The 9,227-nt window shown below is 38.9% G+C and overlaps 2 long non-coding RNA genes across 2 annotated transcripts; one reads left to right on the top strand and one right to left on the bottom strand.

The window, feature by feature from the left end:
• Positions 1-783: 783 nt before the first annotated feature.
• LOC125197805 lies at positions 784-3,182 on the bottom strand. Its single transcript, XR_007172243.1, has 2 exons — positions 2,251-3,182; positions 784-1,658 (listed from the first exon to the last, which is right to left on the bottom strand). It is a non-coding gene; the product is annotated as an uncharacterized LOC125197805 (long non-coding RNA).
• LOC125197806 lies at positions 3,164-3,913 on the top strand. Its single transcript, XR_007172244.1, has 2 exons — positions 3,164-3,230; positions 3,690-3,913. It is a non-coding gene; the product is annotated as an uncharacterized LOC125197806 (long non-coding RNA).
• The last annotated feature ends 5,314 nt before the right edge of the window (positions 3,914-9,227 follow it).

Below are 9,227 nucleotides of genomic sequence, written 5' to 3'. Positions count from 1 at the left end.
AGCACACTATTTTGGAGAGATAGAATTGTATCTGCTCTACGCCGATCGGATCAAATCGCCAACCGGCCGGCAGATTGACCTCTCTCTCCACAGCCGAATGCTCTCTCCAAACAATGGCCATCTTAATTCAGTTTATAAGTGAGATACAAGAAATGTTAAAAATTGAGCCACTATTTATAGAGCTCAATGCCACTGTGAGTTGATTTCCGTTGGGACGATTAGTGTGAAATGTGAATGTTTCATTAATTACCACTTACTACTATTTTATTTTTCATACATTCATAGTAAATCTACAAACAGGATCCTATCATGTGTTAAGTGTGAAGATGTGTGAAGTGTGTGTGTGTGTATTTGCGCGCTTACTGTGTGTGCAGTGTGTGCGCATGCACTGTATGCGCGCGCGCATGTGTGTCTGCCCACCAAAATTAGTCTCCGTCTATTTATTATAAATTTCATTTTCTAAGAAGATTGGTCTCCTTATCCGCTTATAATACTTCAACAAATAATTAAAAACTTTCATTTGTAAATTTTAAGAATAAATTGAATTTTAGAGTTGGTTTGGAGAACCTTATCTATAATACCCGCATTTTTTTTTTATTATTATTACCCTTTTCCTTTATGATTAAATGTCGAACTAGAGAAATGTCATTCTCTTGCTTCGTTGAGTTAAGTGGAACTCGTTACCCTTTGATAATGCTCAATGTTGTTAGTTCGCAAAGACAAAAGTTAGAGATAATCGAACGAACTAAAACAATCTAAGTTACGTTATGAAATAAATTGAACTTTTGAAAAAGAATGTGAAGACGTCCTTTCCGAACTAAAGTGTTCGCTTACATCTCGAATAATACATTAACTTACATGATCACCTTACGTATGAATTATGAATGGAAAGAAAAGAATATGTGATACTATACTATTACAAATAACCATGAATGGGCCAAAAGAGTTTAAGAAACTAAAATCTTATTATGCTTGGACTTTGGGCCTCTTTCTCCCAAGCCCAAATCACAGCCCGTTCCGAACAGCCCATCGGGCCCGGGGCAGCAAGCCCACGTCTCGAACAGCAGCGTAGCACCCAAGCCCTTTTCCCTCACCTGCAAGATAAGACAAACAATAAATGCCTACAAACAAGAGGAATCTAAGGGACATCCTTTTTGGAGAAGTGAAACAACAAGGCTTTATTAAAGAGGGAATTGAGAATGGCAAGGTCAGCCCCTAAAACCCCCTCTCTCGACAGCAGCTTACACTTAAGGAAAGATGGCAGCAATACCTTTGCTTAAGGAGACCAAAGACTTACTCAAAAAGAGGAAAGTCAATACCTGCAACATCCTTCTCAAAACAACACCTACAGACTACTATTCCCTACAATACCACCCTGCAATAAGCAAACAAGTGATTTTATGAAGGGAGTACTTGTGCTTCAAGAAAGAGACGAATGTATTAATTAAAAGCTTAGTGAAGATCTTAAAAAGGACGATTCACTTGCAACATGAAAACAAAGAGTCTGGCAGCTCCATTTAATTCTCCTAAGTACACCAAGGTTTGCCTATAAGAACCCCATACCACTCTCAAAATCCCCTCCCTCTTATTCAAGTTTTTCAGCCACCATAGCAAGAGTGAGTGTGAGTGAGTTGGGGGAAGAGTTTTCTGCATAGTACCTGCAGGAAGTTCTACGCTCCTTAGGTAACATGCCTTTTTCCTCATTCCCACAAGTTTTCATGCTAAAACATAAGCTCACTCCTTTCCCTTACATTACAACAAGAATTTCAGAGTGGGGAGTGAACCTTGAGTTCTAGGAGCAGAGGAAAGGAATCAGTAACTACTCCAAGAGGTAATACACCTCTATCCTTCTCCCATATAATTTTCCATATCATCATGAAGAAGCCCAAAACTTAGATTCTAGATTTCAAACCATAGGTAGTCTTTACAAGGGAAACTCAAGGAACAACATGCTAAGTGTTATTTCACAAAGAAAATGCTAGCTATACTTGAAATGCTTTATCAACAATTTTCATAGTAGCCTATACAGTGGGTTCAAAGGAAAGATGCTAACTTTACATAATAAGCAAAACCCAACCAAGTGTTACCACAATAATCAAATGCAAGAAATTTTGTTTAAATCTCATAAGTTTCTGCCCAAATTAAACGGCTACACTAAGGAACAAGATAAAAGGGTTAGCTTTAAGGGAAAGTTGGATCTGCCTAAGGTGCGGGGTCTCGCGAACCGGATGTCGGGAGCAGTAACGGCACCTGCGAGGACGACGGTGGAGATAGCCGCAGGCAGAACTGCAGCTCGCCCGTGCGGAGCCGTGTGTGCAGAGAGATAGAGAGGCGATGCTTCCTCTCCTTCTCCGACGGCGCGACACCAACGATGGGAGGACGCGAGGTGGCGGGCAGGCTGTGCGCCGACAGCAAGTTGTCCCGGCTATACAGCAGCCCGTCCGTCCAGCAGCGACCTCGGCAAGAGGCGCGTGAAACGCGGAAGGACCGCAGCTCGACGGAGAGCTGAAGGATTTCTGACGGGATGGACGATGTCGCCGGAGTTTCAGCGCCCACCGGAGATGATGACCGGAGCAGTTACCGACGGACGGCGAAGAAGAGGCGTCGCTGCTCCTTCCTCGATCTAAATCCCCTTTCAATTTAGGGATTGTTTCTTCAATTTGGGAATTGTGTGTTGGGAACGAGAGAAGAGACTTTGGAGATGGGGAGTATGTGTTGGGCTTGATTCATTGTTTTGGGCCTCTTTAATTAAAAATATGGGCTAAGGAATTAAATAAAGGCGTGGGCTAAAGATTTAATTAGAAGCTTGGGCCTGAAAGTATTTAAAGGATTGGACTAATTTATTCTTTTCTTAGTCGGACTAAGTGAATAAATTAAATGGACTAGTTGCTCAATCAATTTTTATGTGATGGTTCGCTAATTAAATTCCGAGATGATAATTTAATACATGGAAAGTACAAAGTAGTACCCTCAAGGTTAAATGAATAATGTCTTAAGTTTCTATAATAAATTAAACCTTCCGATTTAATTAATGTTTCAAGATTTCTAGAACTTTTCTAGAAGACTAAGAAGAAGAATAAAATGACCACGCACTTAGGATGCATTCATGTTTACGTTTATTTGACTTCTTAAAGTCTAATTAAAGTATCATTTTATTTCCTAAAGGGACGTCTTCGAACGTCATCTAAGACCAAGTTAAGGAAATTTCGGAAGGAGCTTTAGCTTTTGAGGTGGGCATTCTTTTAAAACGTGATTTCAGTATGAAAATGTGATTCTTTGCTCAAGTATGTTGTCATGCCATGTTTTGTTTTATGATTACCTATCTGCTTGGCTATGCCAATTTAAGTTAAATCGAATTCGGGTCCCAGTAGGGCCGCAAACCCTACTCGGACTAGTGTACACATAAGGGGACCGTGAGCTAACAAAAGGGGTTGGCCGGTCCAGTGACCGTCGTGGAATGTGGCCACATTCCCGGTTCACATCAGTTTCAGATATGGTATATCTATGTTATGTGATTGCGCAATCAAATCTTTACTCAAGGAAAAGTATTTTAGTGACTCGGGTCTTTTAAGTAAAACCCCGTGATCACTCAACTGTGGCATTGACAATTAAAGATAGAACCATTTTTGGCAATGTGCCCACTGAGTATATCAAATACTCAGCCCTGCATGTTATTTTCAAATGTGCAGGTTGAACGTGGACGAGCAGGCGAAGGTGTTGGGACAAGCTTTTTAAATAAGTAGTTAGGTAGCCCAAAGTAGCATGTCTTCATACGTGCTATTTTGTCTTGGACTCTTCCGCTGCAAATCTAGAATTATGTGCTAGAAAGCTATGAACTTAGTCTTGATACTCTGAACACGTTTTGACTATGTACCCATATGCCTTTGATACTATTGATTTAAGTGATTTCATCCTTTTATTGTTGTCCCTTGATTATTGAGAATTGTTTAGTCGCGAAATAGCTACGCTCACTAGCACTAGGGAGTTGTGGTCGTGACAGAGTGGTATCAGAGCACCGTTCTTTCGCTCTGGACCCAAGAACCTTATTTCAAGCCTTAGTCTAGAATGATAGCACTAGACTATAATATGACTAAAAGGGAAAGATTAAAGGGACCCAACACCTCGACTCGTCACGTTCATCTGCACCAATGAGGTAAGAAAGAAGTTCTTACAAAAAAAATGCAGTTATTCATGAAAGAACGTGATAATTGGAAAAAAAAGATTTCTTTTTAAAGATATTTTGAAAATATTCAAGGATTTCAAGGAAAAGCATGTAAATTCCATTTTTCCTACGAACCATGAAAATTCAAGTTTAAAATGCTCAGCATAAGGATGTCTTTGAGACAAATGTTAAAGTATTATTAGTTACGCATGCTTGATTACGTGAAGTATGATGATAGATTGAGAAAGTTTTTAGAAAGTTACGAAATGACTAATGCATGCAAACATAGTATGCCTAAGAATGTACATTAGGCTGAACGCTCTTGAAGAATGATATAAGTTGATGACTTCCTTTCTGCTTTCCTAAGCGATAAAACGAACAAGTATATGCAAGTTAGGGCAAAACCCTAAATTTGTTTTAAAAATGAGGAAATATAGGTGAATGGGTCTAAAAGTGTAACCCACGCCTTTTCCTCTACCCTATGCCTTGACGAGACCACGATCCATGATGTGGTAATTGGAACAATTCCAAATGTACAAGAATGAACCTAACAATTTTTAAATAACCCATCTATTCTTAGATGGTAACGATCACACGAGATACGAGAAACTACCTACGGCACATGGGCGTTTGTCCAACGATTTTAAATGATGAGAACAACATGAAGTTCCTTTTGTCTTCATGAACTCAATCATAACCGAAATGAGCGTACCCTCGATCCAGTAAAGGAGGTGTATCCTTACACGAAAAGATATCGTACCTACGATCTAATTAAGTGATCCAGTCTTGCGTAGCAAGTCAAGGAGGCTACGCGATCTAGAAACAATGCTTATAGCACGCTGTGAAGCACGATGGAGAGTGCAATGTTTTACGAGAATGACCGTCCTGACTTATCGAGAACATTATGAAAATATGACCTTCAACGACAGTTATTAGTAGTAACACCAGGAATCCTAGCTTGGAATGTATGGTTTCCTATAACGCCCTGATCATGTCCGAGCTCCGAAAGAGCAAACAAGGGAGTGTCACATAACTGGAACAGATGATTATGATCAACAGTACTTACTTGGATTCCAATCGATTTCTTTCTATGAACCTCCTTAATGAAAATGCCCTCGTCTACTTTAGACTCCAGATTGACTCGCATTTATGCAAGTAATGCCTCACTTTTTCCTCTCCTATGAAAGTTGTGACTCTCTTCTAGTTTGTTGGTTATTGTAGTTGAGCTCATTATTCAGAAAATGTAAAGTGTTGACTTCTTAAGCTCCAGTCATAAACCTTCGATTCCAAAGTTGCTTACGACCATTCCCTTCAAAATAATCTCATTTTGAACATCCTTAACAAGGGTGTATTGCCGTCTACTTAAGACTTTTGATTGACTCATGTTTTTACAAGTAATAAGTCGCTATCATTTTTCTTCAACGAAAGTGGTGACTCACTTTCAAATCCTAGGGTCAGAAGAAATGTAACGCCCCACTTTTTCAAACCCTAATTTTCGGGTTATAAAATTTTTGCATTAAATGCCTTAAATGCTATGATATGTGAATTATTTGATGAGTGATTAATTGCATAAGTGTCTTTGTGACCTAATTGCGTATGAGAATGGAGATTGAGTTGAATAGTCAACTTGTTGAAATGTTGACGTGGCTATTGAATAGTCAAAGATGTGGAAAAATGATGTGGCCGTTGAAAGGTCAATACGATGAGAAAATGAAGTGAAAGTGAAGAGATGATTGATTTGGAATATGCGAATATTTTGATGCGGAGAAATATAATTGTGGGGAAATTATTATTTACTTTGCTAAGGGATGAGTGAGAAAAATAATAGGAGCATTTATTTAAATCATGTGGAATTTTCGGCCACTATCTTTATTGGAGAAGAAATAATATTATTCTTGGATTTAATTATTTGTTTGGGATAATTATCCAAATTAAATCCAAAGTCCAAATACTCTATAATTCCTACATGGAATTTTCGAAATTTTCACCTTGGATATTCATGAGATTTTCGAAAATCTCATCTAGAAAGGAGGGAGGATTTATTTGTTATTTTATTTGATTCCTTATTTATTCTATTCCATGAATAAATATAAATATGCTAAAATATCCTAGCATATCTTGATATATCTAAGAAGATCTTACCATATCCTAATTAAATTAGGATTTGAAATTCAAATCCCTTTTGAGAATCAAAATACACGCCTACTTCTATATTATTTGGGAGTATTTTATTTTATTCTTACTCCGTGATATATTATTCTACTCCGTAAAATATCTGAATTTAATTATAGGCTAAATAAATAGCCTATAATTTTCGAAATCCTCATTCTTCTCAACCAATTCAACGCCACTTCCCCAAATATCTCTCCCAAATCTTTTATTTAATTAATTATTGGGATATTATTTTGGCACTCTATAAATACATGAGAGATCCTAAACCCTAGAGATCAAAAACCGGCGCCTCCCACTCTTCATTATTTTCGAAAATTACTCCCCCACTCTCTCCAAGTTTTCTTCAAGTTTTCTTCAAGATTTCTTCATCAATTGAGAAGAATTCAAGTGAAATTCAAGAGATTATTGAAGAATCAAGACTAATTCCTTGTTTCTACCGTTCGTTCTTTTGGAAAAAGGTACTTTAAATATTGATCTCCTCTTCTTCTACCGATTAATCGGTATTCTTGAGTCCACATGCATTTAGATGAGTGAAGGGGAAATAAATGGATGAAATTTTGGGATGCATGGATGTGTGTGTGTTTTGACCGTGTGTGTGTGTGTGTGTGCACGCCTCGATCGGCATGCACAATTGTTGTGTTCGTGTGTGTGTGTTATGTGTGTGGAACACTCATGCGTGATACGAATTATTGGTGATTTTGGAATGAGTATTTAAATAAAAATGGTATGTTAAAGATGATCTGTTGGTACTTAAGGTGTCGTTGTGTCCTCATACATAGCCTCACTTCTTTCTTGGTCGCTTCCGCTATTTTTATGAAAACTTATGATCTTTTGTTGGGATGAATACTTTTATTTCGTGGGTATATTTTGGATATGGAACACTTGAGAATATTTTGGAACTGTTGCTATTTTTGAGCATTATTGGTGATAGCCTTTTGTTGGATTTCTTGCTAAGGCATTATTCTTTTCCTATTAAATTGTTCATTAAATGCTTTAGTAAAAATCCCTTTTCAAATGGAACCCTAGCCTATGATCTTTGATGCATTTAAGTCCGTTTAGTTAACGATCGCCGCATTTATTATACCCTAGATGGGCGGGTCGTTACAGTTGGTATCAGAGCCTCAGTTCTTTTCGCTCTGGACCCAAGAGTCTTGTTGAATTAAAAATTTGAAAGTTGTATAAATTGATTAATGGATAATCGTCGAAGACTCAACACCGCAACTCGTCTCCGCTCAACCACGATGAATGAGGTAACAAGTATCTCTTGAATATTGATTTGAATTATGAATTATGGGAAGTTGAAGCGAATGGGAGATTGTTGATACATATTTGGAAAAAAATGTGATGATTATGCTTGCATGTGAAATTTGCAAAATGTGATTATGCGAAATAAATGTTGTTATGCAAGTGATTATATGTTGAGACTGTTATGAGTTGAACAATAAAACTCTATGAAATTCTATGTGATTGTGATTTGCGTGATATGTGATGAACGACATCTATGAGAATGAACTTGAGCACGCTGCTATACATAGTTGTAAGTCGTGTCGTGAATGAAAATTTTGTGATAATATCGAACTTGGAGGCACCAAACGCCGAATACGAGGCGATCGACTTATGAGAACGAATTGCGAAGCGTTGAAACGCGAAAATATATATATATATGCACACCTTTTGGCACGGAAAGAAAATTCCGTTATTTCTTGATATGATATTATCTTCACACCTCCGTCGTTCGACGCATACACATATAAATATATATATCCATCGTACTCTCAGCATCAGTTGAAATCTTATATACTATTGATAATTTCTTCGATCCTTGTTCTGATGCTGAGATTTCTTTTGTAGATGCTTAATCATTATTACGCACCGATGCGCGATCGTTACGCAAAGAACAAGGTTTTCCCTGTCGAAACCTACCAAGAGTTTGAGTGGGATGGAAAGTCCTTTCTCCTAACCTACGTCACCGAATTCTACGATCGTTGGATGGATGCATACGCGTATGGAGGAGTTACCCATCACGCGGGGATCTCGAGATTGATCCACACTCTGCCGAGTCCTTGGAGCGAATGGACTGCCCAAGCTGCATTGCCATATACGTGGTTCAGTCCGCCGGAGTACAAGCCTCGAGGCGATATAATCGGCTTGATTGGAGTGCTACTCCCAGCCATGGCAGTTGCGAGGGATGGACCGCCGCTTAGTCCCCCAGCGCACAAGTATCCGCCAGGCCAAGCTCGCCGATGGAGGTATCGTCGCGATAAGGAGCCGCATGTTGATCGTGTCCCTAATAGGCCAAGGCTTAAGGCTAACGTGGCTCACCCTTTGGTTATCCATGGAAACGTGGAGGATATGCGTGCGATAACACCGCCGCCCCCGGATGTTGGTGAATATGGCGAGAATGAGGGACCGGACGAGGAAGGACCCGCTTTGGAGATGGATGAGGATGATGACCCCGAGGAGGATATGAACGACATCGATTAGGATTGATAGTCGTGGAATATTTGTTTTGGCTTCCCCCATGTTTTTGGATTGATTGGCTTGGTTTTCTACCTTATGATTTTGCTACTCTTTCGTTTTTTTCTGCTGCTTTTGATACTAAGACCTCTTTGAGGCGACGTTTTTGATTAATATGCCATGGGGAGATATTATTTTTGGATTCAATGGATTGTCTTTCGTACATGGTACAAATTATCTATCACTATGACATCACATCATGCCTCTTACCGTAATACCATATTTTTGAATACCTCATGACGCCCTGTACCCGCCACTTGAAATTGTACAACTGCTTCTTAAGTGCAATTGCCTTGATGATATGGAAACATTGATCTTTGATAACCTTGACGCAGCCGATTGTTGGTAACAATGTTGATTGATGCTATTCTTTGCA

Source organism: Salvia hispanica, unplaced genomic scaffold, assembly GCF_023119035.1.
Source record: "Salvia hispanica cultivar TCC Black 2014 unplaced genomic scaffold, UniMelb_Shisp_WGS_1.0 HiC_scaffold_100, whole genome shotgun sequence".
In the NCBI taxonomy this organism is placed as follows: domain Eukaryota; kingdom Viridiplantae; phylum Streptophyta; class Magnoliopsida; order Lamiales; family Lamiaceae; genus Salvia; species Salvia hispanica.
The sequence above is the reverse complement of the archived record's forward strand: the minus strand, read 5'-3'. Positions and strand labels throughout refer to the sequence as shown.